The following is a 23,831-nucleotide window of genomic DNA, read 5'->3' as shown; positions in this document are numbered from 1 at the left end:
CAACCTCTTTGACATCAGCCACAGCAACTTTTTTCATGACACATCTCCAAAGGCAAGAGAAACAAAATAAAAAATGAACTTGTGGACTTCATCAAGATAAAAAGCTTCTGCAGAGCTTTCCATTTTGATAAGACTCCTTATAAGGGTCAAAGTTAGGGACTCTAAACCAAAAGAAGCTGGCTGAATACTCCTGCTACTTTTACTGTGATCATTGTGACCACCTCACTTACATTTCTTTGATACTCATTAAATAAAAATTAATCTTAGTGTATTTGGGCGGGGGGGGTGCCCTTCTCTGCCCCCATCACACCCCGCACATCCCTCTCTTAGGAGAGGGATTCCATGCCAAAATGGGTGTCTACTTCTGTCTATTCAAAACACATCCCTTAGTTCTCATCATCCAATTGATTTCAGCTCCATTCTCCCCTTTTTCTTTATCATCATCTAGCCTTCTCTCCCAGGAGTTTCAGACCTTGTTATTCATAAATGGCATAACTTTGTGCATACTTAATCTTTATACTCAAAAGTTTTCTTTATAATCAAAAGTAGCTTGACTGATTTTAAAATTATTGCATCACATTTTCTTCTTCTCAGCATATTTTAGATACTGATCAAACTGTCTTCTTGAATTGAATACTACTGTGAAGAAGTCGAATCTAACTTGATATTTCACACTAGTAGGAAGCATGATTTTTTTTCCCTTGTCTACTCCTAGGTTCTTTCTTTGTATTTAAATTCTAACATCTTTACCAGAATATGCTTTGATTTAAAATGTTAGGTATGAATATTACGTATCATTATTTCTTGGAAATCTATGAGTCCCTTCAGTCTGCACATTCAATTTGTCTTTTTTTTTCCAGAAAAGTTTTTAAAAATTATACTTTTGACTCTACATTTTTAATGTTTCATTTGCTTAATTCTTAAAATACTAATAATTTGTTTTGCTGTGACATTTTCAACTCACTTCCATATTCTTTGAGCATCCAATTAAGTTTTCATGGCATATTTGTTTCTCACTGTTTAAATTTCACTTATTATTTATAAAGATATCTATAAATTATATGAGAATATAGACAATTACTTCCATTCTCCTGGTTTTTTTGTGATCATCCTTCATTAGAAATCTCCTTTTACTGTTAAAGGGAAAAAAAAAAGTTTTATGCACAGAACCCATGCCACTTTCTTTATAATTATGACCTGTCTTTGAATTATTTTTGTTATTTGTCAGAGATTTTGGCAATTGTGGTAACTAGAACTATCTGAGGATGGATTCAAAGATGTTTCCAAACTCTTCCTCAATAAACCTTTAGTAGTCAGCACACATTTGGTCAATGTGATTCATCACATAAAACCCCATGCTTGATTCAGTCCATTCCAATAAAGGGAAACAATTCAGTATTTAAGTACAGAGAAACTTATAGCTGACTCTTGGTTACAAGAGTGATGGATGGCTAAAGGTGTTAAGAGAAGAGGAGAGTTGTATCTTTAGATCAAGAAATTGTCACTGCCTTTAGGCTGCAACTCATGTGACCACTTTGGCCTTAGAGCTGCTGACAGTGAGGTACAAGCACTCTCTCTGCTTCTGCTACGGTTAGAAATGTATGTTGCTATTAAGCAAAAGCTGGGAGCCCATTTTCCCATTACTGCTAAACTACTCTCAAAGTTACTGACATCCATTGTTGTCTGAAATTACCTTTTTAAAAAATCAGCTTTATGAAATATAGGTTACATATTATAAAATTACCCATTTAAGCATATAATTCAATGAATTTTAGTATATTTGCAGAACTTGTCTGCCCTTCTCTGCCCCCATCACACCCTGCACATCCCTCTCTTAGGAGAGGGATTACATGCCAAAAACACCATGGATAGAATATTTGCTCTTATAGTATTGCTACTGTTAAAACCCGAGGTGCTGGCGGAAGCCAAAAGAGGGAGCAAAATAATATTATTTTCCTTCTTACTACCTTGCAAATTCTATTCAGCACTTCTCATTGACAGAAACTAAGAGAAATCCAGCTAACAATATTGTCTAAAAAATGTACTTTGTTCATTTTCCAGCCCAGAGGTTCAAAAGAGTGCATGCAAAGAAAAGTGTATTTTTGAGAACCCACAGACAATAATCAGCTCACCCCTCTACTAGTAAAGTCATGGGCTGACTCTCTATTCCAGTCTTAATCCCTTTGGGCTGCTATAACCAAATACCATACACTGGGTGGCATGTAAACAACAGAAGCTTTTTTCTCGTAGTTCTGGAAGCTGGGAAATTCAAGGTAAAAGTGCCCACAAAGTTTAGTATTTGGGGTGGGCCTGTTTCCAGTTCATAGACAGATGGGTTTTTTTACTGTGTCCTCATATAGTGGAAGGGAGTGGGAGGACAGATTTCTCTGTGGCTTCTTTTAAAAGGCATTATTCATTCACCAGGGCTCCACACTTCTGACCTAATCACATCCCAAAGGCCCCACCTCCAAATACCAACACACTGAAAATTAAGTTTTGACATATGAATTTGGGGAGGACACTACATTCAGTTTATGGCAACACTCCTTCTCTATCCAGCTTTCACTGAAGCAACTATCAGGCTATGATAGAAAATGTGCAAATGGCTTGTTACCATATTTTTATTTTTCAGCTCTCTGCTTCTCCACTGGAAGTGGCTGGGAACCAACAGGATATATTCTACTGTATCCATAGCCTTCCTCTAACTTTTCATATTTTAGCTCTAATTTGTAGAGATTATGCAGGATACAACAATTTTATAGAAATACATGAATATCTTGGGGGATGAGGAAATTTATGAAAATAAACACTTGCACTCTTGTTTACATTAATATTCACAGTTCTTGGTTAGTGCAATTCAGTTTGTATTTTGAAATTATGATTTTTTTCTATTGTACTAACGCTCAAATTTTCTACTACTATTGTGTTCTTGTACGTATTTGCCATAGGTTAAAAAAGATGAGATTAAAGTGAAGTGGTTTTAGTCTATTGTATTTTTACAAAATTGTGCTTTCTCCATGTCTAACCCTGTCCAAGATCAATTTTCTAATTGTCTTTCATGAGAAACAACGCTTTTCCTTCATCCAATACTTTTTTGTTGTTGCTGTTTGGTGTTGCTATTGTTGTATGCTGACACATGCAACATGTCTGGTCACAGAAGCAAAACCATAAATCACAGATCATTAAGGTACGACAAATGCCCTTATATGTAAGTATACATCAAAGAAATGTTTGTCCAATTGGAACATCACTTGCAAATGTACTGCATATACTGTTTGTATTAGTATTCTAGAACTGCAGTAATAAAGTATCACAAATATATGGCCTAAAGCAATAGAAATTTATTTTGCCCCAGTTCTGGTGGCTAGAAGTCTGAAATTGAGGTGTCAGCAGGGCCAAGCTCTCCTAGAGACTCTAGGGGAAGATCCTTTCTTGTTCTCTTTCTTGTTTCTGGTGGTCGCTGGCAAATCCTTGGCATTGCTTGACTTGCAGTTCTGTTACTCCAACCTCTGTCACCATCCACATATGATCCTTTCTCCTGTGTGTTCATTTTTCTGTGTCCCTCTCTCCTTATAACGACGCAAGTCCTTGGATTTAGAACATACCCTAATCCATGGGACCTCACCTAACTTGATTAACTATGCAGAGACCACCATTTCCAAATAAAGTCACAGTCACAGGCGTCAGGTTTTAGGACTTCAATATATCTTTTTTGGTAAACACAACTCAGTCCATGACGGAACTTGCTCTTAGTAGTAGTATGGAAGTGTCAGGTATGGTAGATTTTTAGGTCAATGGCAACTGACATATAGTATATAGATTTTCATATCAAATTGGAAAAAAAAAAGATCTCAAACAAAATTTCCCAAAATGAATAAATCCTCAACTTTGGAACTACTCACCTGCTTATTCCATTTTCCGTTTAAGATAAATGTACAAAGGATGATATGTGTGCTGTTTCTACATGGATTTTATATGCAGGACTTTTCAAAATACTTTCTTTCTTTCTCTCTCTCTTTCTTTCTTTCTTTCTTTCTTTCTTTCTTTCTTTCTTTCTTTCTCTTTCTTTCTTTCTTTTCTTTTTTTTAAGTAATCTCTACACCCAACGTGGGGCTTGAACTCACAACCTCAAGATCAAGGGTCAGTCACTCTACTGACTGAGCCAGACAGGTGTCCCCCAAATACTCCTTTTAGATTTAAAGAACTTATACTACTCAATCCAAAACTACAAAGAATCCAATTTTAAAAATGGGCAAAGGAGCTAAACAGATATTTTTCCAGAGAAGACATCCAAATAACCAACTAACTCATGAAAAGTTGCCCAAGATTCAATCTCAAACAGTTCTTCAATGTATAAATCTTTCACCTCTCGGTTAATTTTATTCTTTTTGATGTAATTGTAAATGGGATCTTTTTCTTAATTTCTCTATTTATAGTTTTTATTAGTGTATAGAAATGCTAATGAGTATTGATTTTGTATTCTGCAACTTTACTGAAATTATTTACTACTTCTAACAGTTTTTCGGTAAAGTCTTACAGATTTTATATATACAATATCATGTCATCTACAAAGACATTTTTACTTCTTCCTTTCTGATTTGGATGCCTTTTGTTTCTTTTTCTTGCCTAATTTCTGGCTAGTACTTCTGGCAGTATGTTAAATAAAATTGGCAAGAGTGGGCATCCTTGTCTTTTTCCTGATCATAGAGGTATAGCTTTCAGCTTTTCACCATTAAGTATGATGTTAGCTGTGAGCGTGTCATATACGAGCTTTATTATGTTGAGGCATGACCTCTCCATACCCATTTTGTTGAGAGTTTTTATCATAAATGAATATTGAATTTTGTCAAATGCTATTTAGCTACATCTACTGAGATAATCATATGATTTTATCATCCATTTTGTTAATGTGGTGCCTCAAATTGATTGATGTGCTGATGTCGCTCTACCCTTGCGTTTCAAATACAAACTCCACTGTTCAGGATGTATGATCCCTTTAATGAACTGTTGAATATGGCTTGATAATATTTTATTGAGAATTTCTGCATGCGTGTCCACTAGGGATATAGGCCTGTAATGTTCTTTTGTTTTAGTGCCCTTGTTTGGCTTGGTATCAGTTAATTTTGGCCTTGTAAACGAGTTTGGAAGTATTCACTCTTCATCTGTGTTTTGGAAGTGTTTGAGAAGGACTGGTATTCTTCTTATAATGTTTGATTGAATTCACAGGTGAAGCCATCTGGTCCTATGAACAAGGTAGGGAATCTGAGAGAAATGAAACAATTATTATGTCCTAATTAGAAAGTCTAACTGAAGAATCTTATGGTTGGAGGAGGAGGTCTTGGTTTGTGTGGCAGCAAATTACTCTTAGTTTGAATGACAGTTCCTCACATACCACTAGGTTCTAATTAAGCATGACTTTAGGACATCAAGTGATTGTGAGATAACAGCTGCCCATCATCAACTGGGCATTATCAGATCACTGAGCCAAAAAGTCAAGCAGGCACATTATAAGTTGACTGTACAATAAAAATGGTGCATTCAGGATTAGGCCAAACAGCTATGAAAGTTATGTGCAAATTACATGTAAAATCATGCAGATTTCCCAGTCACCTACAAGTATGAACTGTTGTTTTTTCACCATCTTGCTTTGAGTCATTCAAGAATTGCGGCTGCCTGGCTGGCTCAGTTGGAAGAGCATGAGACTCTTGATCTTGGGATGATGAGTTTGAGCCCCATGTTGGGTGTAGAGATAACTTAAATAAATAAAACTTAGAAAACTGTGGTTGGATAATACCTTTAAGGGGTATCTGTGACAGACAGTAGTCATACCTCCAAGAAATAATGGCAATTGTTCTCCCAACAATGCAGGACTCATTTGTAACACGAGAGCTGCAGAAAGAATAAATTCTTTCAGAACTACTGAAAGAATAAGATATCTTAGTGTAACAAATGGTGGACTGTTTCTATATAACACTGCAGGTGCTCTCTATTTTACTTTCTCTTATTCCACCCACCACTGAAGGGACTTGGTAACATAAAGAATCTTGCCTCAGTCCATATCATATGACTTTTGCCTTCACCATGTGGCTTCTCTGTTGACACTTAACATGGGGTAAGATATAACTAAGATAACCAGACCAACAAATTCCAGTATTCACTAGCCTTTCCTGTGTTTTGGCCTTCCCTCTAGTTTTGTTTTTCTTCTACTATTATTCACCACTTGTTCCCTGAGATCACCTGCCCAATGATGCATTCATGTGTATCTTTACTTAAGTTGCGCTTTCTTAGGGAATAATTATAAGAAGCATGCTATAATAATAAATTATATTTTTACTTGGATTTGAAGTATAAAAGTAGCTGAAGTAATACTGAAAGAAATACAGTGAATATCAGACACAAATTTATATTATTCAGATAAGTTTCTCCTTAAACATTCCTTTAAAGTTAAAAGAAAGATTATGAAAGAAAAAAAAAAAACTAAGAGCTTGGAACATTATCTTTTTTTAACATAAAAAGCTACATAATTTGAATTAGGATTGAATCCTTCTTTGAAAGATCAGAGAATTAGCTCACCTAAATTTCCTCCCACATTTCCACCCATTATCTTCCAATTTTCATCATTTCTGTTAAATTTTTCTTCCACAACTTTAATTTCCACAGTTGTTTAAAATAAATTATATTTTAAAATAGATTTAAAAAGTCCTTTCACCATATAAAGCCAAACAGAGATTGCTTCAGGATCTATATTATTTCATCCCCGCCTGCTTGAAAATATTCCCACATTCATAAGTAAAGAAAATGTAGAATATTTCTGATATTTCCCATTACTTCATTGATAGTAATTCTAATGTATCAAAGTCCTCACGTTTCTCAGTTTTCCTTGGTCGTGCATGTTTGATCTCTCACAATAATTCAGCATATCCATCAGTCTCTCTGCTAAAGTTTCTCTAGTTACAAGTTATTTTGTCACATTCATTTCCTTAGTTCATTGGATTTAATTGGCTAAAATGTTGTTGTGCTTTGTTTTTGATATTTGTGAAAGCATGGGCGCCTATATGGCTGTCACTTGTGTCCAAATCTGTGTTCCAGCTCAGGTCATGATTTCGGGGTGGTGAGATCGAGCCCCGCAGGCTTCTGAGCTCAGTGGGGAGTCTTCTTGAGATTCTCTTCCTCCCTCTTCCTCAGTGCCTCCCCTCCACTCTCTCTCCCTGTAAAATAAATAAATCTTTAAAAAAAAAATTTGTGAAAACAATTTACAGGTGTTTCTGATGAGTTTCTGCATTTTTGTGAGTGCTTGAGTGTTGCCTTTATTCAGAAAAAAAGAAAAGACTAGGTAGAAAAGTTTTATTTCACACTTTGTCTCAGAACTTTTCAGATATGACCCCTTTGTCTTCTATGAAGATATCTCACTTTGTCTTTTGCTTGCTTCTCTGTAAGTATTTTGTTTGGCTGGATTTTTTCTGTAAGAAAGACCAATGGGTGTTAGATTTTGTTTTTCAACTCTTCAGGTTTGACAATGTATGTATTCTATTTTTATAGTTGAACAACACCTTAGTTAAAATGGGGTCATATTTTATTTATCTGAAAAATGTGCTGATGGCTCATTTATCTTCTGGCACTGATTGGCGCTCACAAGAGATCTGGGCCCCGCTTGAATTTCACCCACAAAAGTGATTTTTTTCCTTCTGACTGGTTGCCTAAATTCATTTTTTATCTGATGTTCTGCAACTTAAAATGGATATGTTTCAGTGTCAATTATCTGTATCACTTCCCAGTATGCTCTAGTAGGCTTCAAATTCAGTTATTCCTTCTTTTATAAATTTCCTTTCAGAAAAATGTTATTTTAAAATCTTTTCCTTCTCACTGTTACGGTGTCTAGAAATACCAATTATCTTTAAATGGGATGATTTTTTTTCTGTCCTCATTATTTGTTATCCTATTCCTAATTTCTTTAAACTACATCATTTTGAAAGTTTTACTTTTCTTTTTGTTGGTGAGTCCATTGCGTCAATTCATTTCCTTGCATGTGTAATCATTTATCAGTTCTGTATGAGGTCTGCTTTATTCCCTATGGGCTTTTATAATTTTTCTTTTCAACTATGAGTTCCTGTTTATTGGATGTATTTTATTAATAAATCTCTGTGGGGAAATTTCTTCTGTTCCTTGAATTAGGTTTTCTTTAAAATTTCATTCTTTTCTGTCTTTTTCATGCTAGTTTTCTAAAAAAAAAAATGAAGTATTTTTCTATTGTTGTCTGGCAATTTCTTTTCTCCTTGGACACACTTGTGGAAAGATCTGCCCGTATGCTTCACTTGTTATCATATCACCACTAATTTTCCTTGACTGCCCTTTCTGCATTAGCTGAGACTTATTTTTTGCTGTGTTTCTGATTAATTTTGAGGCTTACTTGGAGAAGCTGGGCATTCCATCTTTTATGATACTGTTAATTCTAGCATTGTGAGTGAATTCATTTCATGGCTTATTAAATCTCCTGTATTGTGGATGCATGGAGCCCCCAAGGTTCATGCCTCTATAAGAGAGATCCTTCTAGTGACCTAGCCAAAATCTCCTGCTCATGGTCACGGAGGCCACATCCATTTGCACTCCCCCTCGCCCACCCAGGTGACTAATGGTAAAGATATCCATGGGTATAGCAAACTTTTTAGTCAACTACAGAAGTGGGGAATTTTGGCACTCTGCTCATGCCACTATCCCCACACAATGTCCTTTCTGCACAAGGGAGCCCTTTAGATTAGAAATGATCTCACTGTCCCCCTTCCTTTACTCCCAGCCCAGAGAAAATCATGACGGTATACCCTGGTACTTTTTATGCTGAGGGCTAAATTTGTTAGTATTTTCTAATTGTCTGTACTTCTCTAAACCTTAAGAAATAATATATGTAAAGCCTGGCATCTTTTTTTTTTTAAGATTTTATTTATTTATTTGACAGAGAGAGACAGCAAGAGAGGGAACACAAGCAGGGGGAGTGGGCAAGGGAGAAGCAGGCTTCCCGCCAAGCAGGGAAACCCGATGCAGGGCTTGATCCCAGGACCCTAGGACCATGACCTGAGCCAAAGGCAGACTCCTAATCCCTGAGCCACCCTGGAACCCCAAGCCTGGCGTCTTAACTTTTATCTTGGAATATTTGAGTAACTGAACATCAATTGATGAAAAAATGATAAATTATAAATATTTTAATGTGGCAAGTCTATAAGTGTTGAAGTAAAGTTCACCAGAACCAAATATTCTGAGTTGAAAACTCATAAAAGAATATCTAATTTATTATGATATATAGAGAGAAACACTGATAATAACATGAGGCAAAAATCACTTGAGTACCAGTCAAAGGGCACTTGTTTTAAATAGTGATTGATACACAGTATGAACAAGTAAACATTAGTCAAATAACAAAAGTATCTATGAATGAATGGTTTGATGAGTTAATAGATTATATTTTTTTGGTTCAGGGAGGACCAGTGCTTACATATGTCACCTCATTTAAGACTGCATTGCCTCTCAGACACATTTTACAGATAAAGAAACTTAGGTGGAGACAAGTAAGCAATTTGGCCAAGGGCATCCAAGTAATGAAGACATCAAGTTTCCAACTAGGCAGATTAACTCCAGAGTCTGCACCCAGCCTTGCACCCTCCCTTCAGAAATGGATGGTTCATCCCCAGCCTACAGCTCCATGCCTTGCCTCATTATTCTTTTCTTCAGACATTAATGTAATTATATAAAATCATTGCCATATAACCTTGCCTTATATACCTGCAAGCTAATGCTTCACATTTTAACCTTCAGATAATTATTGAGCCAATGTCAAAATAGGTCAGTAAATGCTTTATTCGTTGTCTTACTGAGAACTATAGACTAGGAGACAGTCTTTCAGATTGCTCTGAAGAACTTCTCCAAAGCTGTTAGCTTACAGGGGACTGCAAAGAGGGGATGGGGTATATGTGCTTGCAAGCAGTTCTCCAAGGTATAATCCTGTGTCATGAGGTATAATTTGTTTGGTTGTAAAAATGAAGGTTTTCTGATTTCCACATGGATGCATGAACGACCCTTAAGTCATCTTAATACATTATGTTTCTATCATGTCTGATTATTCAAAAATATTGCCTGCAAGCCTCTGCCTAAATGGTGTTCTGGTTCTTATCTTTGATGCCTCCCTGAGGTCACTGGAGATGGCTGCAGAAGGCTAACATCCATCACCTACTTCACTGCAGTGCAATTTCAGTGCACATATTTAATTATATTATTAATTTTTACTCATATTTGCTATACAGCGTACCTGTACACTCCTAGGAAACAAAAGGGAGACAAACACACTCATTTTAAGTTTTCAAAGCATAACTCAGTAAAAATTTATACTTTAGCATTTATTTTTTCTTACACAAAACCATTTATTTATATGGAAATATCCATCATTTAACTTTTATTACCTTGAAGATATAGACAATTTCCTAATCCTTGTCCTATTCCTAACCCAGCACTTTGTCTGTCACTTAGGAAGAACTCCCAATGTTCACTGGATTTAACTGAATGACTATGAGAAGATTCTAGATAACAAATAAATAACATTCTGTGACAAAAGAATCCTTTAAGGTGAAGGGCACTAGCATGAAATGAGCCTAATAGCTGTAACTGAAGAGGAAAAAGCATATACTTATTTATCATGTTCTTGAAGATTCATGCTCTTTCCACACACTTACTGCCTCCCTTCCTAGACACATAAGTCAGGGATTTTAAGTTACTTGGTTCTGATTATGACTCACGATAACAGATTTTCTCTTTCTCAGCCAAGGTTTAAGCCCAGCTTCACAAATAATAAAACATCCCTAGTTGTTTAATGAAATATATAAAGTAAGGGATCAAGACAAACTTTACTAGAATTCACCATAAAATTGAGGGATTGGTCCCACGTTCACCTTGAATTTCAGTCATTCTTGAGACCAGCATGAAAAATGCCATCATTTTCCCAAAATAGCAATGTACATGGAAGTAGTCTGTCTTAAATCCATATTCATCTAAAAATACACTGAAAAAAGTGTGCTGAACTATCATATATGTTGACGTTACAAGAGTGCTTTGAATTTGACTTCCTATTTTTGACACATCTTTTTTTCTTCTTTTCTATCATGACCTAAGACAATTTTCTTTTTCATGAGTTCTCCTAAATTGTTTCTTTATAAATCTATCATGGTAGTTTCAGTGGTAATTTTGAGGATGGAAATAATAATAATGATAAGCTATTTATTAATAGTAATAATAAACTATTTCCATGCCCCAAATAAAGGTATGCAGGGCGTCCCAGGGATTTCTGGAGAGTCATGATCTCCAGATCTGAAAGGCAAAAGGAAAGGAGCAGGAGAGGCAGAACTCTCAACGTCTTTTATGCTTCCTGGGAAATGCACAGTTACCATAAAAATTCAACGCAGAGCCATTTTAAAGGATTAAAATTTATAAGCAGCCCAACTTTAACATGCTACATGAAGAAAAAAACTGAATTTTATGATAATATCCAGTATAACACATTTAAATTAAGATTCATATAAAACTCTCAATGTTTGGCATTGTAATTCTCTCAAAAGCAACAGTCTCATAACCTTCTTAAAGTAGGTTAACTTCTTAAAGTTAGGTCTTTCAAAGCTTAAACACAAACAAACAAAAAATGAAGTCTTAGGTTAAGATTCAACATGGCTTTTCTAAGTTTTGAAAAATTTATCAGTTGAATAGGAGTAATGAAGAAGAAAGACTGGGAGAGCTGCTGCTAAAGGATGTGGAATTTCTTTTTGGGGTGATGAAAATACTCCAAAATTAGGTAGTGGTGATACTTGCAGAACTCTGTGAATATACTAAACATTGAGTGCTTTACCACTACTAATAAACATTGGATACTTTGAAGTGGTGAAATTCATAGTATATAAATAATATCTCAATAAAGCTACTATTTAAAACAAACAAACAAAAATGAACAGCCTTTTCCCCAATACAGGCATTATACATTATACTTCCTGAAATGTGACCACTCTCCTCTCTAATCAAACGTAGAAGTATAATTCTCTTTTTGAGTATCATTATAATAAAAATTTAGAAGTAATTCAAAACAATTGAATTTATAGCAACACATAAATTTTACTAATCTGTAATTAATCTTAAAATTAAGACAATAATGCTAAATTTTCATATAGATTCATTCATTCTGTTTCCTCATCCATGAAATGGGGGCATGTATCTTATGATGAGTAAATATATGCAAAGCAATTAGAATTTTTCCTAGTGCCTAGAAGGTGCTTTGTAAATACTTCTTATTACTGGACACAGCATATTGATTTTTTCAAAAGAATGTTTTTTATTCTTAACCAAATAAGTTTCGTATTTTCCAGTAAGTTTTTTCAATCTTTTTCTTCAACAACTGTCAACTCTTCTAAGACATAAGACCTTTAAACACCAGTTTTCAACTCAATTAGTTTATAATATGTTTGTGTAATCACAAAACTTCTACATATATATTTTTTTTTTCAGAAATCATAGGTCTTTTCAGGAAATAGGAGAATTCAATTTTAAATGAAAACAAAGTAATTTATAGTTAAAAAAATACAATTCAGGGACTCCTGGGTGGCTCAATCTGTTGAGATTTTGGGATCATGAGATCAAGCCACACGTTGGGCTCCACACTGGGCATGGTGCCGGCTAAAGATTTTCTCTTCTCCCTCTCCCTCTGCTTCTCCCCTCGCCACCCCCCACATGCCCACTCCACAGTCTCTCTCAAAAAAAAAAAAAAAAAAGAATTCAACTGGCATAGATGTTGAAACTTTTTTTAAAGATCGATTTCCTCATTTTTGTAATTTAGTGAATTCTCTGCTCTAATTTACCATCCCCCATCTACAATTTCAATGTTAATCCAATTCCTCATTCTCAATTCATAAATGCATAATTTATTTTGCATTTTCATGGTAAAATTTGGTGCTAACTCAATTGTAACTGTGAATGGATGAATGCGGCAACTCCAGCCAGAAAAAGGAGTGATTACCAAGGTCTCAATCCCTTTAGAAATTTAGGTTTGGGCCACAACAGGGCCAGCTTCCTGGGTATTTGACCTGAGAAGTCATGAAGGGTTCTGTGCATAAAAAGGACCTCATGCTTGGTTTATTTCTCTGCTGTGAGTGTCTTGAAATTCTTAGTAATTCTTGAACAAGGAATACTACATTTTGGGGGCACCTGGGTGGCTCAGTCATTAAGCGTCTGCCTTCAGCTCAGGGCATTATCTCAGAGTCCTGGGATCGAGCCCCACATCAGGCTCTTCCACTGGGAGCCTGCTTTTTCCTTTCACACTCCCCCTGGTTGTGTTCCCTCTTCTCGCTGGCTGTCTCTCTTTCTGTCAAGTAAGTAAATAAAATCTTAAAAAAAAAAAAAAAGGAATACCACATTTCATTGTGTACTATTATGTAGCTGGTTCCACGTCATGAAGCCAAATAAGCTACCAAGTCCTATGGTAATAGTTAAGGATAGGGAGGCAATTAGTATTGGTAGCTGAGGAGGGAGATGGTAAATATAAAAAGTACTCCAAAGCCACTTGCAGCAATGGTGACTGTACCTCTCCCCATTAACTTCTCATAAGTTTGCCCTCAAAAACACAGACCCACAAGAGCTACGGAGGAGATGGTTTACAAACACAGTTGGAGAAGAGGATTGATGTGAAGCAAAAACATGGATAGGAAGTGTCCTGATTATATTTCAAGACAGCTGGTTGATAGCCTCCAGTTGCTCTAAGATTGGTCAATGTGTTCATGCCGGACTATGCTTCCCCAATGACTAAGCACTTTGATGTACTAGAATCAAGATATTCCTTCCTGCTGCTGGATTCCCATAATCACTGTAATGATAGACTTTGCTCAGGAAGTCTTCGGCGGTCAGGTAGCTTGCTCACACATGTAAACTCTTTCTCTCACAATTATATATATATTTATGATTCCTATTGGGATCATGAGTAATTTTGGTTTCTTTCACCCTGCTTTGCTTGTGTATATACTATTTTTTCTACAAATATGTTATTTCAATGACAAAATATTATTGGAAATCATTGAGGATAACACATTTTGTGACTTTAATAGGAATGAGTGATTTGAACCACCCACATTTACTGACTACTCTTAAAACGTACAGCTTTTAGTCTTACTTGAACATATCATCAGGAAAATGATTCCAGTTTTGGTACAAACATACACTTCCAGCATTCTTTCCACAGGATTGTAGAAACATAATCTCAAATGCATTCCATTATAGCTTTTTACATGAATTACCACTGCTACAAATCAGTAGGCAAGGTATGTGGACAAAACTCCATTATTTTTTTTTGTTTTTTTTATTCTAGTTAGATTGTACTAACTATATTTACATTTTGTAGTGGCATTTAGAACTATATCGTTTTATTTCTTATTTAATATCACAAATCATTTTGAAATATTCAAACATGAGAAAGACTGAAAGAAATACACTATAATTAACATTTCTCAAGGTACTTACACCATGATTACATGAAAAGTAAAGTTACTTCTGTTGAGTGCTAGAAAGGAAAATAGAAGTAAGCATAATTTATAGGCAGACTTCATTAGGAAATATTTGGGTTAATTCTGAAAATCTAACTATAAATAAGATTTTTTTCATCTCAATTCATAGTTATTACAGGTATCTGTGATGAGTTAAAAGTTTTGGTGGCCAGCAAATTGGGGTGATTCTTGAATCTTTCTTTGCTGTGCCTTCCCTTCATTTCAAATCAATCAGAAAGTCTTGCCAACTTTATGTCTTAAATCTTTTTTGAAGCTCTCTCCTCCACCCAGTTTCCACTGGCATTGGGCTAATGCTGGTGCTCATTACCTTTTTGTTTGCCTACTCAAATTCTGGCCTCCCTTTGTGACTATCCTCTATGTTGCTGCCAGTTTGATTATTCTGAAATGGAAATATGGTCATTCCTCTGCAATTTATATCTGTCCTTGGCTTCCCACAGTCTAGTTTTAAATAAAATACTTTTTGGCAATATGTTTGAGACTGTTTGTGATCTTGCTCCTGCTTGCTTCTCAGACTCATCCCTTGTCACTACTCTGTACAAAAACTCTCTGCTCTGTCTCTTCTAAACTACTTGTCTTTGTTCAAAGATTCTACAAATTTTCACAGCCCTGCAAATTGCATCTTCAGTTGCTACTGCCTAAAACATATTTCTCCTGTTCAATAACAAAAAATACAATTCGCTCCTCTTTTTATCATTTACATCTTTTCTAAAGTTCATAATTAACATGGATACATTGTCATTAGAAAAAGTGGATGGGGGATGGGCTAAATTGGTGATGGGTATTAGGGAGGGCACTTGTGATGAGCACTGGTTGTTACATGTAAGTGATGAATCCCTAAACTCTACTCCTGAACCCACTATTACACTATATGTTAACTAACTAGAATTTAAATAAAAACTTGAAACAGACAAAAAAATATTCAATAAATACTCAAATGCCTTCAAAAAATAAAGTTTAAATTTCACCTTAAAAAATTTTAAAAATAAAAATAAAAAAACCTCAATGCAAAAAACATTTAATTTACTCATCATAAAATAATTTAATATATCCACATTAAATACTTCATTTCCCATTTCAGAATAATTAAACAAGAATACCACATGACATTTCCCTTAAGCCAATTTCACTGATTTTTCTCCCCAGCAAGCAAGTGAACAAATAACAAATAACTTACCTTGAATTAAGCACTTCCTCTTTTGCTCTTTGCTGGATGCTGAATAAATTTCTAATAGGTATCTTCAGGTCCTATCCCTTCAAAATGTTCTAATGTGTCCAGGAAATTCTTGAAGTTAAAGATTCTATCTGTTCATTTCCATATCCTAAAAGTCTTGAATGATACTTGCTGCATGGTAAGTGCTCATGCAATATTTGTTGAGAGAATGAAAGATGTCAAGTAATTGGGAATTAAAAGTAGTATTGACTTTTCAGTGTTATTTTGAAAATCTCATCAAAATGGCAAAACATAACTACTCAGATATGCAAATACCCTTGGCCATGTTCTTGCTTAAATTTTATAAGTATTAAGATACAGTTCATTTCAACAGCATTTTTATTTGCCTATGTATTAAGTACTTTGTTAGTTGCTTGAGGAACTCAGATAAATAAAGCATGGACTCTTTTTTTCAATCTGTTTTCAGACTATGAGTGGGTGATGAAATGATGGCTGGTACTATTAACTATATTCTGCATTACTACTATTTAATCACCTACTGAGATATTTAGAGGTGAAATTTAATAACTATGCTGTAGTCTTAATTTGTGTGTGTAAAACAATATGATACATTCAAAATATGCATTGTGTCACGGCAATATAGGTAAATTTATGCATAAAAATCACAGGACATAATGGTTATTTAGTTAATACTTTTGGATTGATTGAACATATCACTACTACAAATGAATAATTCATAAACTATAATCCTTTCATTTCAATTGCACTCTGCACTTTTTTAAAAAAGAGAACAGCACTTCAACACAACAACAAAAAGAGTGAATAGACGGGATTACATAGACTTGATCAATCTACTTTTTTTTTTTTTAAGTAGGCTCCACATCTAATGTGGGGCTTGAACTCATGACCCTGAGATCAAGAGTCACTTGGTCTACTGAATGAGCCAGCCAGGTGTTCCCCTCAACCTGTACTTCCCCATTTTATGTACTTAAAAATACATAAGTATAGATTCCCTATATGCTCCAGTAAACATTACAATTCAAATCTGAGAGTTACAGTGATACAAAATGTTAGTAAAATCAGTTTTGTCAAAATTATATTAATTTATAGAAGATTTCTTAAGAAATTGGGGCACCTGGGTGGCTCAGTCAGTTAAGTGTCTGCCTGCAGCTCAGGTCATCATCCTGGGGTCCTGGGATTGAACCCTGCTTAAGGCTCCCTGCTTAGCAGGGAGTATGTTTCTCCCTCTCCTTCTGACCCTCCCCCCCATTCACTCATCCTCTCTCTCTCTCTCCTCCCTCTCTCAAATAAATAAAATCTTTAAAAAATATTCTGAAGAAATTGACAAATGTGAAAACTATAATGTAGTGTAGCTTCATGGCATTTATTTTTCATACTTCAGATGGGGAAGCTCACCCAATGAGAACCATCCACAGTGCTGCACACTGTTCACTCTGATTGACTTTCATGACCCTTGTTTTTCCTTCCTCCATTAAAACACTTAGTTCCTAGTAGTAATTTTTCAAGGTTCTGATCTCTGACCTCTGCATTATAATTTGATGAAAATAATTTTTGAAAGGCTAATGTTTCAGGTCATTTTTGTAAATTCCCTAAACAGGTTCTCTTATATTACCATGATTATTAGTTTCATAGTGTTGCCAAAAATGACCACAAATTTAGGGGCTTAAAACAACACAGACATGATCTCACAGTTCTGTAGATCTGAAGTCTAGCTGGCCTGGGTCTCCGAAGACCAAAATCAAGGTGTTCCCAGGGCTGTGTTCCTTTCTGCAGACTCAAGAGGAAAATCCACTGTCAGCCTTATGCAAATTTTTTTCTAGGATTCATTTCCTTGTGGTTGCAAGGCTAAGATCCCTCTTTCTTGTTGGCTATTGGCTAGAAATTAGGGATCATTCTTAGCTTCCGAAGGTTCCTTAACAGTTGGTCCCATTCCTTTATTTTCAAATCAGCAAGAGTGGGTCAGGTTACTTTCATTCCTCAAATCTCTCATCTTGTGTCTTTGACTGACTATTCTGTCTTCTTTGACTTATAAAGGCTCATGTGATTATATCAGGCCACTCACATAATCCAGGATTATCTCCCTAGTATCAATCAATGGGTTAGTAATTTTGATTCCATGTGCAAAGTCTCTTCTCAGCATTACCTAAAATAGTGCCTCACTGAATAATCAAACAACAGAAAATCTTGGGGAGACATTTTTATAATTCTATCATTGATGACTTTTTTTTCTCCTCATGGAAAATATATTGAATAAATTAGTTATAAATATTAAGTATTTTTGGAACACATTATTCTATGATGGTGCTCTGTCTTAAAGAAAGACTGCAAAGAAGGAAAACATTAAAGAAATTCATTACACGTCTCTCTCATACTCAACCTCTCAAGTGCTTTGTTGGTGGCGGTATTATTGTAAATTGCTATTAAAAATACAGCACCTGACCAATGTCATCAAAGGCCCAAGTTCATTCTGTCTTCTCACTCTCCCATCTTTATTTAGCATGTGGATTCTAAACTCCTATTCATAGAATGGCTGATGAGCTTTGGACAACCTGCCATTACCCCAAGCATAAAGAAGAGAAAAGACTAGAACAACAGATAAGATGCCTAAGTGCAAAAGTGTAAGTGAATGCCCATGGAATCTGGCCATTCTTTAAAATATTCCCAGCAGGGGCACCTGGGTGGCACAGCAGTTAAGCGTCTGCCTTCGGCTCAGGGCGTGATCCCGGCGTTATGGGATCGAGCCCCACATCAGGCTCCTCCTCTATGAGCCTGCTTCTTCCTCTCCCACTCCCCCTGCTTGTGTTCCCTCTCTCGCTGGCTGTCTCTTTCTCTCTGTCGAATAAATAAATAAAAATCTTAAAAAAAAATAAAAAAATAAAATATTCCCAGCAGCTTCATTCGGTGATTTATTTTCATATCTTTATTGGAACCATACTATATTGCTTTCCCTAGATGAAAAATTGCTCAGAAAATAGTGGAGCTGAATAGACTGGGTTGGTAAACACCACTGTGTCTGACATATTATCATCAGACAGAAGAACACATAGTTTATATCTGAGTATTTTTTGTCTCCTACTTAATAAAGAAAATAAGGGAAATTGAACTTACTTGACTGAACTGTGCCTTGGTGTCCTGAAATTTTCATTTTGTTTGGATCGAAGGAATCAATAGTAACTAAGCTTCAGATAAGGAATTCAGCTTTAATTTGTAAATTCCGGATAATATATCCATAGTTTATGTTGTTTTAAATTGTTAAGTATTCTGGGATGCTTGGGTGGCTCAGTTGGTTAAGCATCTGCCTTCAGCCCAGGTCACGATCCCAGGATCCTGGGATCCAGTCCCACATCAGGCTCCTTGCTCAGCAGGGAGCCTGCTTCTCCCTCTGCCTGCCACTCTCCTTGCTTGTGCTCTCTTTCACTCTCTGACAAATAAATAAATAAATAAATAAATAAGTAAATAAATAAATAAATCTTTAAAAAACATTGTTAAGCATTCTGTAAATTATTGAAATTTTAAATGTTAACTTCATGGAATTAAGCCAAATATCTCCAATATGTTGACAATTCTAAGCTCTACATTACAAAATGGAGAATGATAAGAATGCATAATCTTTTGCTTTATCTTAAATCATACCTTTGCATATCTCAAGTCAAGCTTGTAAGTTGACTTGCTGTTTCTCTTAGGTTCAGTATCTTTCCTAAAATTAGGATTAAGTTAAATTTGAGTTAATATGTCATAATCTATATAATATTCACACATCTGACTTTTGCGGCATTTTGTGACTATCATTCAAAAATAGCAATTCTGTAACAGAAGCCATCTAAAAACAACAGTTAAAAGTACACTATTTTCTACTTTTGATGATCTTAGTCCTTGAACTTAAAAAAATCAAGCCCATATCAATGAATGTTAATAAGAAGACTTTGTAATGTAACCAGAAAATCAACAATGTGCTTTTACTTCACTATTCTCTTGTCTGGATGACATAGTGTAGATGATGGGTATTAAAAAAATGAGATTCAGGGGTGCCTGTGTAGCGCAGTCGTTAAGCGTCTGCCTTCGGCTCAGGGCGTGATCCCGGTGTTGCAGGATGGAGTCCCACATCGGGCTCCTCCTCTGGAAGCCTGCTTCTTCCTCTCCCACTCCCCTGCTGTGTTCCCTCTCTCGCTGTCTGTCTCTCTGTCACATAAATAAAAATAAAATCTTAAAAAAAAAATCTTGTTTAAAAAAAAAAAAGAGATTCGAAGCAATTATTTCCCAAACTGTTTGGTACTGGAATTATTGTAGTCGCTCGAAAATATTTCGGTCTGAACCAAGTGAACTTACTATTATATAAGATATGAAAGTCAAAATACATAATAGTAATCCTTGAATCTCAAGGGTAAATCACTTAGCTATAGTAATTTAAAGTCCTTGAGTATTTATTATAAAGCATACTGCACAATATGAATATACAACTGGCTATATATATCTCCCAATAACACACTGATATTCAGCTATTTCAGTAATGAAATAGATCTCAGTATAGGACTGTTCTATTATAGAAGCAATCATTCTTAGTGAGGTATGTATTTAAGTTGGCATACCAACTTGTGAGAAACTTATTAAGTACTTTGGTTTAAAAACTTCCCTGTTTAATACATTAAAACATTGTTTGCAGTATCAAGGGCATTTTATTCTAAAGGCTTTTCATCATAAAATATTTTCAGTGTAACATTTGCTATCATGAGAATTCTAGCAGTTAATACACTTAAGAATTTAAAATTTGTCAGAGTCAGATGTGAAATTGTCTTTTAGAAGGTGACATGTAAGAGACAGACTAATGTTCCAAATAATGCAATAGTACTTGTATATACAGATAAAACACCATTTTTAAAAACAGCACAAAACAAAACAAAATTGGTAGACACAGCAGGATATTGGTAAGAAGAATTTAGGTAGTACAGCTGACAAATTGGAGAAGAATGATTATAGACTGGCGATACCAAGTGAAACATTTGTGCACTGAAGAAATTGGAGGAGTTTGCTTACCCTGGAAATTTCTTTCTTCAGGAACCCCACTGGCCTTTCACAACAAAGGTTTAAAAGGTCACTAGGGGATGGAAACGCAGACTAGGGGAAGGAAACAATAGCCATGTGGGAGGGACAAGTATCTCCACCCAGATTGTTGATTAGTAAACTCCTGGGTGCTTCTGGGAAGTAATCTGAAATGGGCCCCTTGTAGCAAAGGGCAGGGAGAGAATGAAGAAAGATGGAGGCCATTCCAGGTTGATAGGTGGCAGTTTTAATAAGCAAAGGTAACCTACACAAGAGCCTTGTCTTGGATGGCAAGATAAACAGATCCCAGCAGCTCCTCCCTCCCACTAAATCTTAAAAGTTTATATAGAAGTCACAACTGGGTTCAGTAAAATACCGTGCAGGTATTTTCAACACCACATCACTATCTCAAGGCTATATCCTTGGAGCAGCCTCTGGATGCAGAAAAGGCAAGCAGAAACCCCATTCCAAGAACCAGATAAGGGGTAGGGAGACTCAGATTGCCCCACATCTAGCTCATAGGTCAACGGGCAGCCACATCTTCTCAATTTATGTCCCTCAACATAGATCCTCCTCTTTTTTCTCCACCACAAAACAGAAGCCTAAATCTGAATGAAGAGTGACACTGCTGGACTTATGACATTTGAAGGCCAGTTTTAAGGTCTCCATATAACAAGTGAAGCAGTACATCATTTGAAGGTAGAACCTGATCAATTAAAAATATAAAAATATAAAATATAAAAAAATATAAAGCTGTATATTTTAAATCCTAAGGAAATCACTAAAAATACATGAAAGATGTATAAGTAGTAAGCCAGTAGAGGAGGTAAAATGTTATAAAAGATATAAAAGATAATATTCATTTAGCACCAAAAAGGAAGACCAAGAGTATGCAAAGATTAGATGAAATGACAGAAAGTAGCTAGCAACTTGGTATATTTTTAATCCAACTACACCCATAGTCACATTGACTATGAATAGCTTAAACACAACTTTCTTAGAACCGCAATTATCAGATTGGATCAAATAGCAAACTCACATTCTATATTGCCTATAAGAAATACAGTTTATATATGATAAAGATAGGTTAAAAGTAAAAAAGATAGAGAAAGACATACTGTGTAAACACTAACCCAGAAAAAGTTGGAATGGCTATATTCCAAAAGCAAGCCTCACAATCAGGATTAAAAGATGCAACATTACATCATGATTAAGGGTCAGTTCTTCAAGAAGACATCATGACCCTAAATGTCTATGTTCTTAGTAACAGAGTATCAAAATAAAGAAGCAAAAATGGATGCTAGTAAAATGAATAAGGAATTTAAATTTAAAATTGGAGACTCCAACAATCCTTTCTCAGCAATTGATAGGACAAATAGAAAAATCAGGAAGAGTTTAGATTTGAATATTACCCACCAAGTAGTCTTACTTGACATTTATAGAACAACCCACCCAACAAAAGCAGAACATTCTTTTCAAAGACATATTGAACATTCATCAAGATAATAGGCCATAACAAACAAATAAACAAACATTCACCCAATATAAAAGAATTGCAGCCATAGCAAGCATATTCTAATAGCATAATGGAATTTAATTATAAATCAATAAAAAATATACCTGAAAAATCCTCAAATATTTAGAAATTCAATATCCCAATTTTTAATATTTTGAATTTAATACAAATAGAAATACAATATATAATAATATGTGAGATACACATACAATAGTGTTTTCAGGATAATATATAGTATTAAACACTTACATCAGAAAAGAAAAAGGGTTATCTGTGTGGCTTAGTCATAAACTTCCAACTCGGATCATGATCTCAGGGTTGTGAGATTGAGCCCTGTGTTGGGCTCCATGCTGGGCATGGAGTCTGCCTTAAAAAAGGAAAAAGAAAAAAAAAAGTCTTAGATCAATAATCTAACGTTCTATCTTAAGAAACTTAAAAGTAAGCAAATTAAATCCAAAGCAAGTAGAAATAAGGAAAGAATAAAGGCTAGAGAAGAAATTAAACTGAAAACAGAAAAAAATAGACAAAATCAATGCAAGTAAAAGGTTACTTTTTGAAAAGTTCAATAAAATTGATAAAACTACAGTTACAATGACAACGATGACAACAACAAAAGAATTTCCTATAGAAAGAATGAAATGTTGCCAATATCAAGAATGGGAAATAAAAGGACAGCAGTCCTGACAACATCAGCTCTAAACTGAATCCATCATCTTCCAGGAATCTGCCCTACGGACAGCCTGTTACGTCAGTGCCATCACAGAGATAGATTTCAGAGTGATGGATTTGAAGACTTCAGACAAGTCCATTCCTGGGACTTGGAGGTAAGTGAAGAAAATCCTCACGGCCACAACTTCAAAAGCCTCCAATGTTACACAAATGAAAGGAGGATGGGGCTGTTCTAGAGTAGAGGAGATAAGAGAGACAGAATTACCAAATCCAATCTGTGGTGTTTTATGAGATCTTGGATCAAAAACAAGCAAGTGCAAATATCTATGAAAGATACCTAGTTGGATATTTGCAGCAAATTGGTATACTGACTACACGACATACATAATAAAGGACATCTTTGTATATCATGTTAAGTTTCCTGAGTGTAATCATTTTCCTGCAGTTGGATACAATGTCTTTTATAAAAAGGAAATGCCTGCTAAAATATTTAAGTGTGAAGTATCAGAAACTTAGTTTCAAATAATAAGTATGTAATTCAAAATGTGTATTGTTCTATGTAGATATGTTTAGGTAGATAGAGATAAGGGATATAGATAGCAAATAATGAAATCTGGACACTCTAGGTAAAGGATATATGAATGTAAACTTTTAATTTCTGAAAGTCATATATTTTTATTCTAAAATTTGACTTAAAAATAACAGCTGTATACAGTACTTTCTTATAGGCCACAGTTCTAAAAAAGTCAACTTACTTCACAATCCTTTTAATTATTATTGGTTATCATAGTACTCAAGTGCCTTAGCCACTGTATATCTCAACTCTTCACCTTCCATCTGCATC

At 35.2% G+C, this 23,831-nt stretch overlaps 1 pseudogene; it reads right to left on the bottom strand.

Annotated features, from left to right (window-relative positions):
- The window catches only part of LOC109489280, a 151,004-nt pseudogene that overhangs the window by 17,444 nt on the left and 109,729 nt on the right, over window positions 1–23,831 (bottom strand).

Source organism: Ailuropoda melanoleuca, chromosome 3 (genome assembly GCF_002007445.2).
Source record: "Ailuropoda melanoleuca isolate Jingjing chromosome 3, ASM200744v2, whole genome shotgun sequence".
Taxonomy (NCBI): Eukaryota; Metazoa; Chordata; class Mammalia; order Carnivora; family Ursidae; genus Ailuropoda; species Ailuropoda melanoleuca.
Note: the sequence above shows the minus strand (reverse complement) of the source record. Positions and strands in the feature narration are given on the sequence as shown.